Source organism: Spodoptera frugiperda, chromosome 28 (assembly GCF_023101765.2).
Source record: "Spodoptera frugiperda isolate SF20-4 chromosome 28, AGI-APGP_CSIRO_Sfru_2.0, whole genome shotgun sequence".
Classification (NCBI taxonomy): Eukaryota; Metazoa; Arthropoda; class Insecta; order Lepidoptera; family Noctuidae; genus Spodoptera; species Spodoptera frugiperda.
In genome coordinates this window covers 6277455-6294098 of record NC_064239.1, presented here as the reverse complement: position 1 = coordinate 6294098, position 16644 = coordinate 6277455, and the positions used below count along the sequence as shown (strand labels likewise).

The 16644-nt window shown below is 33.9% G+C and overlaps 1 long non-coding RNA gene across 1 annotated transcript in view; it reads left to right on the top strand.

Moving 5' to 3' along the window:
- Positions 1 to 16644, top strand: part of LOC126912687 (uncharacterized) — a 346191-nt gene that overhangs the window by 156118 nt on the left and 173429 nt on the right. The window lies entirely within an intron of this gene.

Sequence of the window (16644 nt, the reverse complement as noted above, 5' to 3'; positions counted from 1 at the left end):
ACGTACTGTGGTACAGTCACAGTCATAAAGCCGGCCGCATGTAGCTACTGCCTCGCTACTTATATCTGAGGGTTAAATTTAGAACAGAATCTGGATCGGTGAAGAGGGATGCAGAATCGGTTAGGTAACATAAGTACTAGCTTCTCAGCACATTTTGTTTAACGACTTTAAGCTTTGGGACAGAATTGTTAACTTCGTTTCATGTTTACGAGGAATTAGAAATTGTGTTCGTTAAAGTTACCGCGACAGTTCAAGTTAAGATAGTTATACAAAATAACTGCTGTCCAAAAATAAAACAATGTATTCAAGGTATTAAAATGTAATCGAGCTTTTATTTTAGGACCTTTCATTATAATTACATACGTTTCAACCATCATTCCACAATATGTATCATGTTATCACGTACCATTTTAATAATAATTGCAGAGGCATAGTTTTGTCCCAGATACATTATTTATAACAATAGCTTACTATACTTCGCTTGTTACTCTGTGACCAAAGTAAGTATTGTACGTTTTGAAAAAAATATTTTATTAATTGAAGAAAGTCACATAAAATCTACTCAGTACTTGTTGACTTTGTGGAGAACAGACAAACAGACGCGAGACGTTATATATACCAGTGATCGCCTCGTTGACAGTTTAAGAACCGTATTAATTAAGTGTGACTGCCGCGCATGGGGTCTCAGACTTTATTCCCGGTTTAGGCAAAGTATTAGATATGAAAAATTGCTCGTCCTTCCACTTCAGGAAATAAAAGCCATAATGTTATTTAATAAAAAGGATAAAAATATTTTCGTAATGTATTGTCGTAGGTTTCCTATTTTAGCAAACCTACAACGAAAATAAGTGCTAACTGTACTGTGAAATGTCAAGACATTCATTAACTTGCCTCGCATTCCTGTGTGACGCAGGTGAGGCGAGACAATTAAACCGAAGGGCTCCAGTAATAGCCTTACTCTGGAGTTGAGTGCTTCTCTGAACACTCGTGGAGGAAGTAATGATCCCAGGTACGTCATGTGGGAGGCGCTATACGTACTAGTAAGATACAGGCTGCGTCAACTACGTCTGCGTCTGGGGGGTGGACTGTCTAACTACAATTTGAATGCTACTGGTTTTGCTTTAAGCTTTATGTCTTTCTTGTGTTTCTAGAATAATCTTGTTAAACTTGCTTATGCATATGAAACAGATTCACATCAATGAGGCAAGTTGAGGCAACGTACTTTAAGATTTTAACCATCATCATAATTTCTGTCAATTTATAGATTAATTAATATCTACCTATCATTAATTTATTTTGTTCTTTGCTGTTACAAAAATGATAAAAATATATCACATCTCTCATCTATATATTAATACGTGATGCAAAAACTTCATATTCATTTTTACGAAAATTGCGCGGACGTAGGAGTATAAAATTTGGTACACTTATAGTTTATGTGTAGGAGAAGTGCAGAACGCTAATATTTTTCAATAATAATGCTTATAAAGTACATTAAATCATTAAATAAAACATTACACACACATGCATAGTATCTGATCGTATTTGACAAAACGTCAAAATTGACAGACATTGCGATGATATTCTCACGTCTTATATGAATAGAGTTTTATAAAAGAGTTTATTTGAGTTTGAGTTAAATAAAAATTATCCTTGAACGTATGTTAAGTGGTATTGTAAATTAAATCGTATATGGTCGAATTTCGGCCACTAGGCGACCACTAGTTGTCATAATATTGCTTTACAAGAAATTGCTTCAGTTTTTATGTGAATACTTATTTAAAGTAGATTAATAAAAACAATTGATACGGCTAGGTTTGAGCTCATGGCCGTGAGTTAACCGCCCCCGAGGCTGTGGCTCTAGTACAGCCCAGCCGAGGTCGTTAGATAAAACCTCATCCGTATCAGATGTATTTTTTAATTTTCTTATTAAATATTCAAGGAAACCCTAACAGGGGTTTGTACAAAGTCAACAAAAGAATTAAACAATTTATTTCAATTAATTATGAAAATCTAATCAAGTCCTGCCTAAGATATTTAATGAAAACCGAGAGTATACACTTGTAGCTTTATAGCCAAATCTCACAACATTTATTAGGTATTGTGTGTTAGTTATTTGCTTAATTTTGCTTATTCAAAAATGTGTTTTGTTATATCATAATAATTATGATTTGTTTAATTTATTAAACAGGTACCTACATAATTGTACCTATCTATTAATATTATTGAAAACAGTTTACGGTAAAGTAAAAAAACATAATTGATCTTCAATTATGTTTTTTTACTTTATGCAGAAAAAAAAGATACAAGTGGGTGTTTTGGCATTTAGAAAACTTTTCCAAAAGTATAGCAGAAGATATAAATCATGTCCAATTTATAAATACGTTATTTGAATGGAACATTTGAGTCTTGATCAATTTGACACGGCGCCGCAGACGACAGGGCCTTGGAAAATAGCTTCTATTTCTAAAAATAAATCGAAAAAAAAAGATGTTTTCTGTGAGGACGATCACATTAGAAATACTTTGATGTAAAAGGACTTTTATGTGAGAAAAAACATTTCAAGTTACAGCTCTAACAGCGTTCTTATTTTGGGAAGAGATTAGTTTTTTTGTGGAAGCAATGTAATTGTGGTCGGAGACGTGTAGTCACAAAGGTCAAAACATTTACTAAAATATTGACCGGACAACGGACAATCACCTTCACATCTATGTTTCTAGGCATTTTGGCGAAATTCTAAAAGTATACTTAATTTTTAATGAGGGTAGAACGAGATACCCACGCGTAGGCTGCGGCTAACGATGTACAACCTACGCCGTGGGAGATTTGCTTCAGAAATTACCTACTCGTGTATAATATGACTACTGTTAGAATCAAGGACCTTACATTTTTTTAAGATAAATTGAATCAAAATATTCGTACTGTCGACCTCAAATTAAATTGATTTGGCAAAATAATTTGCAAAAACCAAGCAACCGAAATCAGGACATAAACCTACATGATCATAACATATGATCAAGTAGTACGTACGTCTGTTAAATATGTAATATTATTGAGATGTTTTATTTAATTTGCCAAGCATTTTCTAAATAGGTAAATGGAATAAAGGTAATGTAAGAGTTGTGGAGACCCGAAAATGTGATGAGTATTCGTATGTTAAAAGCAGCCATTTTTATTTGTGTTATTTGGGAATAATATTACTCTTACTTTTCTTCATATTCTTAGAATTAAGCGAAAAGCGAAGGAAAGCAGGTTATAAAAATTATGTTCGTAATTTTTAAGGGTGGAATTGTTGCTGACAATTTGTAATACATATGTATTACATATGTAATATATGTATTATAATATATGTATAATATATGTATTACATATGTAATACATATGTATTACAAATTGTCAGCAATTGCATATACGCAAGTACAAGCACAAGATTTTTTTATTATATGTTTTTATTTAAGTCGACTAATTAATACACTTACAAAAACACATATATGGCAATGGTGATTAACAAAAAACATTTACCATTATCGTCTTTCTTTCAATTTCAAAATAATATAATACAAACGTTCTGTAACAACTTGTAAAACATATTAAATTAGGTGTAAGCAACAACAGAGTAGGTAGATACTCTCTCCCTTCTCTACACCTAATTTCTACACGTGGAAAATATAAGTTAGTTACAAAAGTGCTTCGAATGAACTGATGTAGGTACTCTAGTCTGTTGAATCCCAGAGGCCAGTGGGAGTTTCATGTAAATCTGTAGATAGGATTATTATCAGCACGTGTCAGCCACATATGACTGTATACATTATGACACAAAAAAATGTATACGGGGTTTCTATTCTTAGAATCAGCCTTTAATTTTATTTTAACTTGTAAGTTCCCATTAACTAAGTTCAAAATGGAATACTAAATAGTTAACTTAGAAAGGGGAAGGAACAATAATAGAGTCTTCATATTTACTTCAAACATAAACACTGTAAGTATTTTTAGGAACATTCTAGGCCACTGTTATGTAAAGTGGTACAACACAGCAAACATATCCATGTAGTTATGTTCCCACCCACACATATAATGATCTAGCTTGTCCCTGATAGTTATTTCAGGTGACATATCGAAAGTTCAAAGGTTCATTTACTTCAATTTGAGTCTATATCGGTACTGCACGAATCGATTATACGGATTCCTATGTGTGTATAATTTGATTTCGTAACCATTACAGACCCAACCTCCTAGGGGGAACTCCTCAGCTCCCTGGGGTAGGTCGGGAGAAGGGGTTGAATCGAGCGAAATTCGGTGCATTCGAAGTGCATCGTCAGGTTTGGGAACGGAAGTCGTCACAAACAAGAGGTCGATGGCCGACTGGCGCCTTACAGTCGATGCACTATTCTAAATGTATGGCAAACCCTACCTTTAGGTGGCTTGGGAAACCGAACAAACATGCCAAGTACGGTAACTACGACGTTGCGTAAAAATCTTTCCAACTTTACACAAAACAGGGTTTTTCAGGTCTCGTTCCAATACCCCAGGCAGCCTCGTGAACACTGGTCACGTTTGTAACTTGTTATGATGTTGGTTCGGAGTTCAGAATATTCCAATTAGCCATACCCTGTAGTTGGTTTCACTAAATGGTCTGTAGACTTACTGTTAGCTCTCCTAGGACTAGCACGTGGCACAAACGTGCACCTATATACATAAGATGCGATATAAACACTTATGCCCAAAACTATATACTCAGTTAAATGATACATGTATCTGATACGATAAGTCGCTATGAGTACCCTCTCTACTTACATGTCTTTAATAGAACATAGGCAAGTGTTTTTTATGTTCCTATCATAAATATACCTGTGTACGTCATGTATTTATATGTATTTGCGTCATTCGGTTATTAATATTGTCTTTATCTGGATCCGCTTTACAACTTTGTCGGTCATACAGCATTCATTATTGTTATAAAGCGATAATTGAAATTTTGTGACGTAAGTCTATTTTGTGAAAACTAAAGCACTACAGGTACCTACTAAATATTCCAACAAAGGTTTACTTAGGTATTCATCAGATGTTTTTGATGAATACACCTTGTTAAAATGCTTGAAAATAGTACCTACAAAATTTTACATTGTATATCAATATTTCCTAATAATTGACTACTGAAAAGTACAAAGATACATAACTGAAATGTTTAGTGTTTAAGTACCTGTACGATGTTATTGCCCCGAGGTTCTTCAGTTAAATAGGCCAATACAAAGAAAGTCGCGATTATTCACCATGTTCCATGAGTAGTAGTTCAAATAAAATTGAATCAAATAAAACTCATACTCATTCTTTACTAGAATAGGTGAGTCAGTTCCAAGTACTGAGAATGAAAATCATGAAGCTCATAGAAATAGTGAATCATTTGAGGCCAGTGGAAAAGTCCAATGGAAAAACAACCGCAAGCTTCGTGAACCAAGAGCCGTTACTCTAGTTGTTTGCTTACAATCGTCAGTGACATGACACACAGAACATTAGTAGCATTGTTTAAGGGCGTCAATATGTACCGGAAAATATTATCATGCATTTCTATTCTCCTAATAGGTAAGCAAGTGATGGTAGGTACGCAATGTAACCCTGTTTTCAGATAATAGAAAAAAAAACATTAACATTTTCTCACTAAAGACTGTTTGGTTCTAGGAACCACTCAATTACATATATGTATAACATAAGTAGCTGTTACACGTGGCTTCTGAATTATACTTCAAATAGGTAATATAAATATAATTTAGAATGATAGTCAGCCAGCGGCTTCACCCGCGTTCCGATGGAATAAAAAGTAGCTTATGTGTTTGTTATTCCTTGCCATACTCCACACTTTGTCTAAATTTCATCCCGATCCCTTTAGCCGTTTTGACGTTAAAGAGTAACAAACATCCGTACTCACAAACCTTTGCATTTATAGTATTAGTAGGATTTGTCCATTGTTGTCTATCAGATATTTTGAAGTTCTGAATGTCTAAGTACAACGTAATTAAATTGAGCATCCTACGCAACTCTCACTATCATTTCGAGAAACTTCCAACGTGATGTTAATTGTTGGAAAGGACTCTGTACAATTAGAAATAGTTCCTTTAATATCATAGTAGAACTAGTGATGCCTGAGGCACTAGTCGTGGAAAGTTTCAATGTTTCTCTCTTGACCTGACCTCCGTGTAATTTTATACCCTTACTTCATTAATTACTGTTTCATTCAAGAACATTAAGTTATTTGATGGAACGAGCAATTTGATTTTATATTAATTCCAATTAACTTCTTCAATGTTATTTGATATACATTCATTCAAAATTAAAATAATAGAGATTTTTTATTATGCTTATGTATGTTTTATGAAGGTATAGTTTAGTTTCAACTATTTTTCAGGAGCCAAAGGTAGCATTATTCTAAAAGATACAACAACTTTAAATGTTAAAAAATTATATTATTTATCGGTATGACTTTCATTCGGTATAATGTTACATTCACCGAAAATTACCAAGTGTTTGTTTCACAACGACTGATTAGGTTATTCATGAGCAGCATTACACACGACGCGGCGATTGTCGCGCTTATTACATCAAATTATCTGTAAGTTATAATAATACATAATAATTAATTTAGTATGTCTCACGAAAGTTACAATAAAATCAACTATGGGCTTATTTCACAACGACTGATTAGGTTTTAGTTAGCTTAACTGACACTTATTACATCAAATTATCTGTAAGTTATATTAATACAAAACTGAATCAGAAATTATAATACAGCTCCTCATATTACCTACTACAAACATGCTACGAGCGGTTACGTACTGCTACGCTCAAAGCTATAAACACCACCACATAAATTTTAACTTATCCGTCTACTTAACTTATCGTCAACTTAATCAGATGTCAAGAAAAAGACAACTAGAAGATTGTGATATATACTAAGTAAACACCTTCCTATGTATTGCTACGTATGCTACGCTCAAAGCAACGCACATACTGCTACGAATATCCGGAGCTGCGGACTACCTAGCGGGGTTTACCGGAGTTCCAGCTCGAGAAGCAGGAGTAGGAACGGGGTGGTTTTTAGTCAGTAAGAGTCTGACACTCCCTCTCGCCTCACCCAAGACGGCAGAAGTCATTGGATGATTTTTCCCCTTAAAAAATACTACTACGACCACCAAAATAATTTTCCCAAAAAAATATTAAATTTTTCATCTCATCTTATAATTAAAAACAAATTAATGAAAACATTTAGTCTCAGTAGGTTTGTTAATGAGTAATTAGATGTATTATACGGCCAACGTATCTGCAAGATCGGGGGCGTTGCTGTAGTCTCCTACGTTCTTTGAAACACGTTTTCGCTTTCAATAAAAATGAAGAGACGTTTTATACTGAAAATATATTCTGTAAATAATAAAACAACGTATCATGAAACTGACTTCCATAAATTAGAAACTAAAACATAAATATTATTCATTGCCTGTGTCTATCCACTGATAGCTTAGAAGTTAGTGCCCCAAGTTCTAAAAATTATATTACCTTAAAAATTAAATTAAAACCTTAGTAGATACCTAGGTACAATGTAGGTATAGGTAGTATCGGTAAGTTATATTTTGAAAACGTACCAACTTGTAAGTATACACAATACATACAAATTGGCACTGTGTCGCGGAATGCTGATCATGAATATGAGCCTCTAGCATGGCTTGAATCTAGTGAGTTCCTCGTCAAATAGTTACGTGAGGAAACCGATAACATAATAATTTATTTAGTATGTTTCAAAATTATAATAAATCCTCTTCCTTTTTGGGAAGTAACTTAAAAATAAGCATAATTGTTCCGTGAATTGATAAAAGTATAGTTGTGCGACTTCTTTCAATTTTCATTGTTGTTTCCAACTATTTTTGACTAAAGGGTTTCAAATCTATTGCGAAATATTGTACATAGTTTATTTTAGATCGAGGGTTTTAAAAACGTTTTTATACAAACCTCTTCTTTAACCGACTCGCCTATAGGAATGGCGATGAAGCAACTAGATGTTGAAACACTGATGTATCTGAACATAATCATATCCATGTCAAATTCATTATCTACATTCTGATTATTACATAGCCTATTATGCTCCATTCAAGTTTCATTTTCATTTTCAATTATATAACAAAATCGCTATAGGGTTTCCGATTGCATAGCTAATGCAAAGTAACCGCATCGAGAGCAGACTGGAGCTCAGAGCTGGATCTGTGACCTAGTTCGGTGACCTGACATAGTTTGCTGACCCATAGGACACCTGGAGCCCTACCCGGCTCTTTCAGGTCACCAGCTACTTCAGGGAAACTTTGCATACTTCTCTTTATATCTACGATACATTGGATTTTCTCATGAGTTTATATAGACGTCATTGTTACCTTTGTCCAGTTTTAATTAGTATAAACAGGACTGCTAGAGTGGAAATAAACATTTTGTACCTAGATTGGTTAGCAAAATTGGTAGGTACTGTTTCAGTCGAAACTACATACACCTGTATGTAGTTTCTAAGTGTAAGGGGTGTGCGATAAAAGACTCGCCAGCATATGATTAAAGATGATTGAAGACAATTGTAAGATTTAGATTAAAAAAGTTGCTGCATCGATAAAATACACATGTAGGTAATATTTTTGATACTAAACATTGAACAAACCAAATAGTGATATACATTTGAACATTATTAGAGATTTATGTAGAGTAAGTACATGGTGAAACTTGGCAGATATCGTACATACGTAGAGTACCAAATCTGAATAATCTTACAGAATTTTAACATATACGCCACAAAGTTACTATATAGTGTTCAATTTGTTAAATTGAATCTTGACACTGTTTTAAAACTAGCTTTCCGCCTGCGGTTTGTGGTTTCAACCTCGTAGAATTTAGAAGGCTCTAAGGAGATGGAAATGTCTATGGGATTACGTGTCTCCCAGAAAATTTAGTTTGATGGTGTAAGAATTTTTCAAATCGGTCTTGTTATTTCAGAGCCCATTCAATATAAACAAATTAATATTTCCTAAATACCACTGAATACTTTATCCAGCAGTGGGTGATTCTGACAGTTCGGGGTAGTTTCGAACAAGCGATTCGACGAAACGACGAAGATTCTGAATAATTAAAATCAGTAATCGGGAGCTGGTGTACCACGCGGGTTCTAAGGTTCAGGTCAAATGAAAGATAAGTGTGTGGGCGTGGCAGACAACAAGTTATATGAAATAATTAACTTTTATGTTAACTTGTTTGATAAAGCTTGCTCTGATATTTAATATAAATTCTCTTTTCTGTTAAATCAGCTCTGCGTGCCGCCTACGTTCGTCTGTCTTGGTTATTGTAAGCTGGTTTGCCCGGGGCTTCGGCTCTTTATGTAAACAGCTAGTATTTATTTAAATTCCTATGTGTATATAGCGTTATTTTATATGTTCTTTGATTTTTTTCGTTAAATATTGAGCAAAATATATTTTATGAGTGTTTTATCGAAAGTTAGTTTTGAACATTCAAAATGTAATTTGTTTTGTTTATATTAAAAAATGTTAAATTAAAAATACTGTTTATGAAAAGCTTCAAAGAAATTTGTGTGGTGTGCCGCATATATATTGTTAATCTAAACGAGCGCTGAAGATATGTTATACCAATACAGATTAATCACATAATTGGTATAAACTGTGCTGTGTTACGTATGCTCATATATTTCGATATTAAACTGTATCTGCCCGTGACATTAACTACTGGATTTGAGAGGCACACAATCCAGTAGTTGATCATCTACATCTCTACGATTGGTAAGAGTGTTGAAGATCTCAGCTTAAGAGGTTTATCAAAGACTACTGCTGCTCAGTTTGCTAAATACTTTTAATCAGATCTTATGGCATTTGCGATGGATTTCAGTCTACCGTCGATGTGTCGCCGTCGCCGTCGCCGTACCGTAGTTTAGAGTTTGTTAACACAAATTAAACTTTTACAAGTAACTCTTTCATTCTTTTTGATGCGGACCCTGACTATATCCAAAGTACTCCATATTCATAATTGAGATGGAAAATGCCTGTTGAAATACGTCACTGATGGTTAAAACCCCAGCAACAGATGTGTCCTTGGTACGTCTATATAGGGATCGATTTTCTTTATTATTTATAGCATTCAAGTGGAAACTGCCTACCCACGCATCTCTCCGGTGACAGTATTGTCTTTTGCATTTAAATAGAGTTGACGTAAGCTTACGTAAATTGTGTAACCATTGACGGGCCTTTGTTATTTAACAGGAGACTCTTATACATTGTTTTGTTTCATAATTAAATGGCAACTGGCTTTACCTATACATTATATTACTTAGATGACTCAGTTTTAGGATAAAATTGAATAAAACGCATTTGTAAGCTAGTCTTTTTTTTTTTTTTTTTTAGAAAAAACGTTGCCTCACACTCGATTTTCTCCTGTGTCGTGAGTGCGTTTACAAGCATACAAGTTCACAGATGACACCCAGACCCGAAACAACAATTTGTGGATCACACAAAGAGTGACTTCAGTGATCTAAATTCGGAGCTTAGCTACTACTGGATCTCAGGTCTAGAAAACTCAATAATATTTTCTTTTACATAGGAGAGACAAACTTCAACGTCAATGAGCCAACCTAAACGCTACAGCTTTGATGAAAACCGCGACACAACGGTTCAGTAACCAACCAGTGATTACTGTCTTTGTACTTATCTTAATTTCCTTCCTTAATATATCAAATAACTTGGCTGACTGTACAACATTATGATTTTTGCCACGTTTCTGTTTGTAACTCATATTCAAATACAATTTATTGGACCATAAAATTAAGCTCTGGCAGTACAGAACTGTATAATGTTGTGTGTAGGTAGGTACATGAATTTTCATAACTTTGACCTCAAAGGCTCTATCAACATCCAGTTTATGAAAATATTCTGTGTACTCATGCAAAATTGTGGAAGTCTATAAGCTTTAAATTCTTATGTTCAATTTAGATTATGGATGTAATCTACTTGGCGTTTCACAGTAAAAGTATAATTCTCTGTAAATGCTTCAAAATATTATGACGAGCGAAAAGGCAATTATAATATCTCTTATATCTAGAAAAAGAAATATGGATTGTACAAGGTTCACATTAAATGTGAATTTTACGTAGCAACACCAGCTACAATATTATATACCTATTGCTAGCTTTTTACCAGCAAATTTTGTCAGTGTGGTCAAAGAGAAAAAGTAGTCCTTCTTCGGATACAGATACCATACAGACTAGAAAGGAACATATGTACAAACAAACTTTCGTAATTATAATAACATTTTGTCATGGGAAAAACAAAATTTTGTAAAGAGTGTAAATAATTTCTTCAAGGACCAACACCCCTGATATTTCCTAAGAAGTTTCATTTCCACACTGAACTTGGATTAACCTTCTTCATAAGCTTGGAAGTAAGAAAGGCATTACTGCAAAAAGGTTACACGTGGAACATGTCAATTATATTAAATGTTATTATTGTATTATCCCCTTGTTCGAAGAATTAATATTTAAGCGTGTTTGTATTCCGTAATTAATCAAATAATAATGAACACCGTGGGCAAGGGTATTGTTTAGTTTATGTAATTGTTTTTGTTGTTATTGTGAAATTGAGTTTTGCTTATCTATAAATTCATTAGGTATATTGTTTATGAAGCTTTTTGTCTAGTATAGGCTCATCCCCTATTACATGGGGCTTATAACACGAATGCTGAAAAGTGGGTGTACATTGTTTAGCGGTATTATGTGCCGTAATGTGAACCTCTGCCTACCCCTTCGGGGATAAAAGGTGACGTTGCATATTTTTTGTCTAGTGAGTGTATGTGAGTGACTGTTAAACTTGAATTCTAGGGTTTAGTGTCAGTGTTTTATACCCTGTCCGGACGGACAGGGTATAAAACACGTGTTTAGTAAATAAATAAAAGAATAAAGAAAGATATATTGCGTTATACATAAGTTTAAATTATATCTAAATTTTAAAATTAAATGAGTAATAAACCTTATTAAACCGAATTTGTGAAAAATAAACGAAGTCAAAGAGTAATATGACCACACCCCCATAGTTGTTTTCTTTCCTATCTTATTTACGACTCACAGTTGAGTTACTGTAATAGCAAAATAGAAAACAGAATTGCAATTATTTTTAATAACAGTAATATTATTTCCGCTGACATGTAATATTGGAAATATTTTCCAGGAAAGCATTTCATAAAATACACAAAATACTGTGTGTCGCAGGTAGAGGACTTCTATCTCTTTTACACACGAGCCAGGCATTTCACACCGTCCCTTTTCTCCCTTAGGGGGGTAGCTGGGGTTATTTTTAGACATGGCTAGTACATACCACTAAAATATTATTGGAGTTCAACTTTATTCATAATTCTAGCTCGGTGAGGTTTAAAATAGAAGTTGGAACAAACGGAGGCTAAAAATAGTCACAGCCTAATAAAGTCAGATCGATATTTTTATACACTGTTACCTGTAAGTCGGTTCTTGGAAGCTAAACAGCATTTTATGTGAAAAGCAATTAACTTATCGTCCAATTAAACAAGTAAAAGAATTAGACGTTTCGTCGAAATTATTTTTGCGTCATACATTTTTCTTTCATACATCGATTCGTTTTTCTAGATGTTTCTAGATATTTACGTGCGTTAGCAATGTTTGGTTTTACACTTAAATATGATGCAAAATTATATAATACTAACTTTCCATTAATTATATTAAGAATCCCATATCATTCCTAATATAATACGTAGTAAGTAGTTTCGAAAAAACTTACTTAACAATTCAATACTTTACCCGATTTAGGATTCGAGTTTGGCACCCTATCTTCACCAGTGGCACTGGTGGTACCTCGATCAACGAGGGAGTGTTGCTACATAGGTACAAATATATGATTTCATAATATGAATGGTTAATCGCGTACTACCGTAGTAGTGATGGTCCCTGGCCCACAAACAATATGACTGGCGTGAACTTTTGGCTGGCTGCCTGAAAACTGTATGAAATGCCGACTCTGTTAGCGCAGACAATGGGCTATTGTAAAATAAATAGTAGACATCAATACACAACTAGTAATGCCTTTTATGGTGCTAAATATCTACCTATATTATGTGAATGAATACATGGTTGTGGTGTTAGGACACGTATAATAAATAATGAATGTATTTTGCTGTTGAATATTTGATGTATTACTTTTTTTAAATAATATCTAAATACATTTAATTTCTATGAAGCTATAAATATAATTTCACACCGCAATACTAGGTAGTCACTATATCAAAGCTAAAATACATATGTATCAAATGCAAATATGACCTTTAACAACATATACACAAACACTCATTTCCTATTTCATTGAGTTATATAGTTCCAACTATGAACTTTACTGTACCAACGTGGGTAGTTGCGGCGCAGCGCAGTTCTGCCTTTATAATATTTAGTTGTGTTGCATAGGAAGGGGGAAGCTGCTGCCCACGCACTGGCATTCGTAGGGATTACACCCGCAGGCCGTGGGGTAAACTTATGTCACTATTTATATATTTACAAAACCATACATACATATATGTGTAGATACGGAATATTACGAAACCTGCATATAATTATCTTTATGCCTGAAAGAGTAAACTATATATGTAGATTCATTATACAGAGCTCCAGTTAAAAATAAAGTAGGTACCTATTCTGAAATAGTTTCATATGCCTTTTCAACTGCGACAAAATTAATAGGTCAGTAGTTTACTGCCACACAAACCAATAGTTATCATAAGTTAGAAAATCAAAAATCTTTAATACCTATGTACAGACCTTTTCTGCAGTACCTTGTGTAGAAGACATAAAATATAATGTGCTTTTATTTATATTGTAAAATTGTTCTATTTTTATCTTAGATGGAGCCCTCTGTTACTTAGACGTAGGAAGTAGGTAAACTACTAATACCATGTGTAGGAGTTTGATATATTTTGCACCAAAATAGATCAAAGACTATCATTGTTTACGAGTTCATTGCCATCTTTCAAATAATCGCTGAATTGATACCTGAGAAGGTGGTAATAGTACACTAAACATCTTACTTATTATTATTACTTTACCTTACTAATTCAAAATGAGCTTTGTATCCTGTAAAAGTAATCATTTTGCCATAAACTACACATCATGAAAACACCAGTGATATAACCAGATAATCGATTCCTTATCAGGTAATATCTAATAATATCAGTAATCTATAACAGTTTTATGCATTTGTGGTTCTGAAAGGTAACTGGAGCAAGAACCGAAGTAGGTCATAAATCGATAAGCCTGCACTACATAGTGATAGGTAGGTGTTCACTGTTCAGCCTACAACCACAGCCACTGCTTATCTACAGTGCTATAGTGGTATAGTGCAGCCGGGTCGTTTCCTTGATCCACTTTCTAACTAGCACGGGACGGTAGCTACGTACAGCCTGTAGTATATCGAGGATTAAAAGGAAATTAGCAGCTCTAGTCGTTTCAATCCATGGCTTGTTGGAAAAAATGTTTAACCATGGTTATTGACATTTTCATTTGTCCAACATTTATATAACATTCCAATTCTGCCTATGCCATTTCAAAATAGACGTGATAAAGAAAACAACACCGTGAGTATATCATTTAAGTAAGACCTAAGTTTCGGGTTGACCTTGATAAGAATGCCTCAGGGATATTTCGCGGAAAGATTGTGTGTTCCAGTTACTAAATTCATTGTTAATTTACTTGTGCGTCACAAGCTATCTAGGAACAAATTGTATTATCACTCAAATTGCCATCACTAAAACGATTTTATGACCTACCTAACATGTAAAAATTAATATTCTGGTCACAATAACCCACTTGAAAGTCAACTTAATCATGTCTGTACTATGATCAATACAACTTGCGTATGGGTACTAATCAAGCCATGGCGGGCTTGGGCTTCAATCCATTCATGAATGTAAGTGCTTACGTCAGCAGTATCCCCCCTAGGAGGCGCGGTTCCCCCCGGCATTAGCGCACAAAGGGAGGGGGTGTGACGTCAAACCTTCATGCAACAAGTGCCGATAGAAAGGTACCTAGGTATAAGACATGGTTATTTTTAGACTGCCGAAAAAGGTTCGGCTTCCTTTGTGACTGTAAGTACGTTTTGGGTACATAATGATATAATGTTGTATATGAGTGCCTTGTGGTCTCGCATTATGAATGAGTGGAACCTGAAAACACATATACATACCTAGTTTCCGTAGTCGGTAATGTGGATGAAGTCTGCAGAGATTTCATTACAGCGGCCAGAAATGGTAGGAGACATTCTCATAAAATTAGTCTGGAAGTCGTGCCAAATATGGATTAATGGGATCGTGTACCTACATCCCTTTGATATAGTACCATGACTATGTCATATTTAATTCTTAGTATTTTGTATTATAACAACAACATTTCAATACAAACACGAAAATTATAAATAGAAACAATATTTTTCACGGAACAATTAAACTCGGATAAACTCTTATTATAACAAAAGTCAATCAAACCAATGTCTTTTATTTTGTGGTCGGCCTTTGTATTTTACGGTCTAATTAGTATTTGTTCTATGATCTGTATCATAGAACAAATACTAATTAGACTATTAATTATCATTGTCTGTACAATGATATGCTAATATCAATTTCAGACAAAACAAGAATACAGTTGTTTGTGATATAAGTCGATAATACACTATATGTTATAATATCTAATACTCGTAAATTAAAGCTAAAGAAAGTTCTAGAAGTATACAAAAATAGGTCTTTAGAAATCCAGTCTTCAGATCACGTCGAACTTTCAAGAATATTGAGTACATGCAGTCTAAAAATAGATTTCAGTCGATCGTTACATGTAGACGCAATTATTTATCACGCCGAGGAGGCGCGGATCCTCTTCCCTCTAAAACCCATCCCACTACATCGAGTTGCTTTAATATGAATACATATATAATAGGTACACACGAATTTTAGACAACGACTAATAAAATTATTTCGTAAACTAAAAAAAATTGAGTTCAAATATTGTGTCTCTCATATTTGAAAAATATTAAAATAAAATTATTATAACTCTATGTTACCAATTTATGACAGTGTCGCCATCTATGAAACGATATTCGCGAAATTTGTAAAGCTCTTCTTCTTGTGGAATTTCTTGGGGTTGGTATCTTTTAAACTGTTTTGTTGGTCACTTTGAATAAAACAGATAATTTTTATATTTTTGTGTTATAACTTTAAAAATTCATTGGTTTTTATAGCAATGTTGTTTTATAGGGTGAAAATTTGATAACAAACTAAATAAGATAACATTTTTAAATATGATAAAGTAACATCTCATACTTTCCGTTTATTATTGCTGTAAAAGCAATCCCGAATTATCTAATTAACAATATTTATTTGGCGTAAAATGATGTAATATTTAAAATGTAAAAACCAAACTTATTTCTCTTTTTTTAACTTTATGTCAATTTACTTAAAATCTCGCCAGCGCCATCTGTGGTAGGACTTGAGACGTTACGTAAAAGCTCACGTAGTACAGTATTACCTTAACAAAGAGCGAGAAAGCTCACGATGATACCGCAAAGT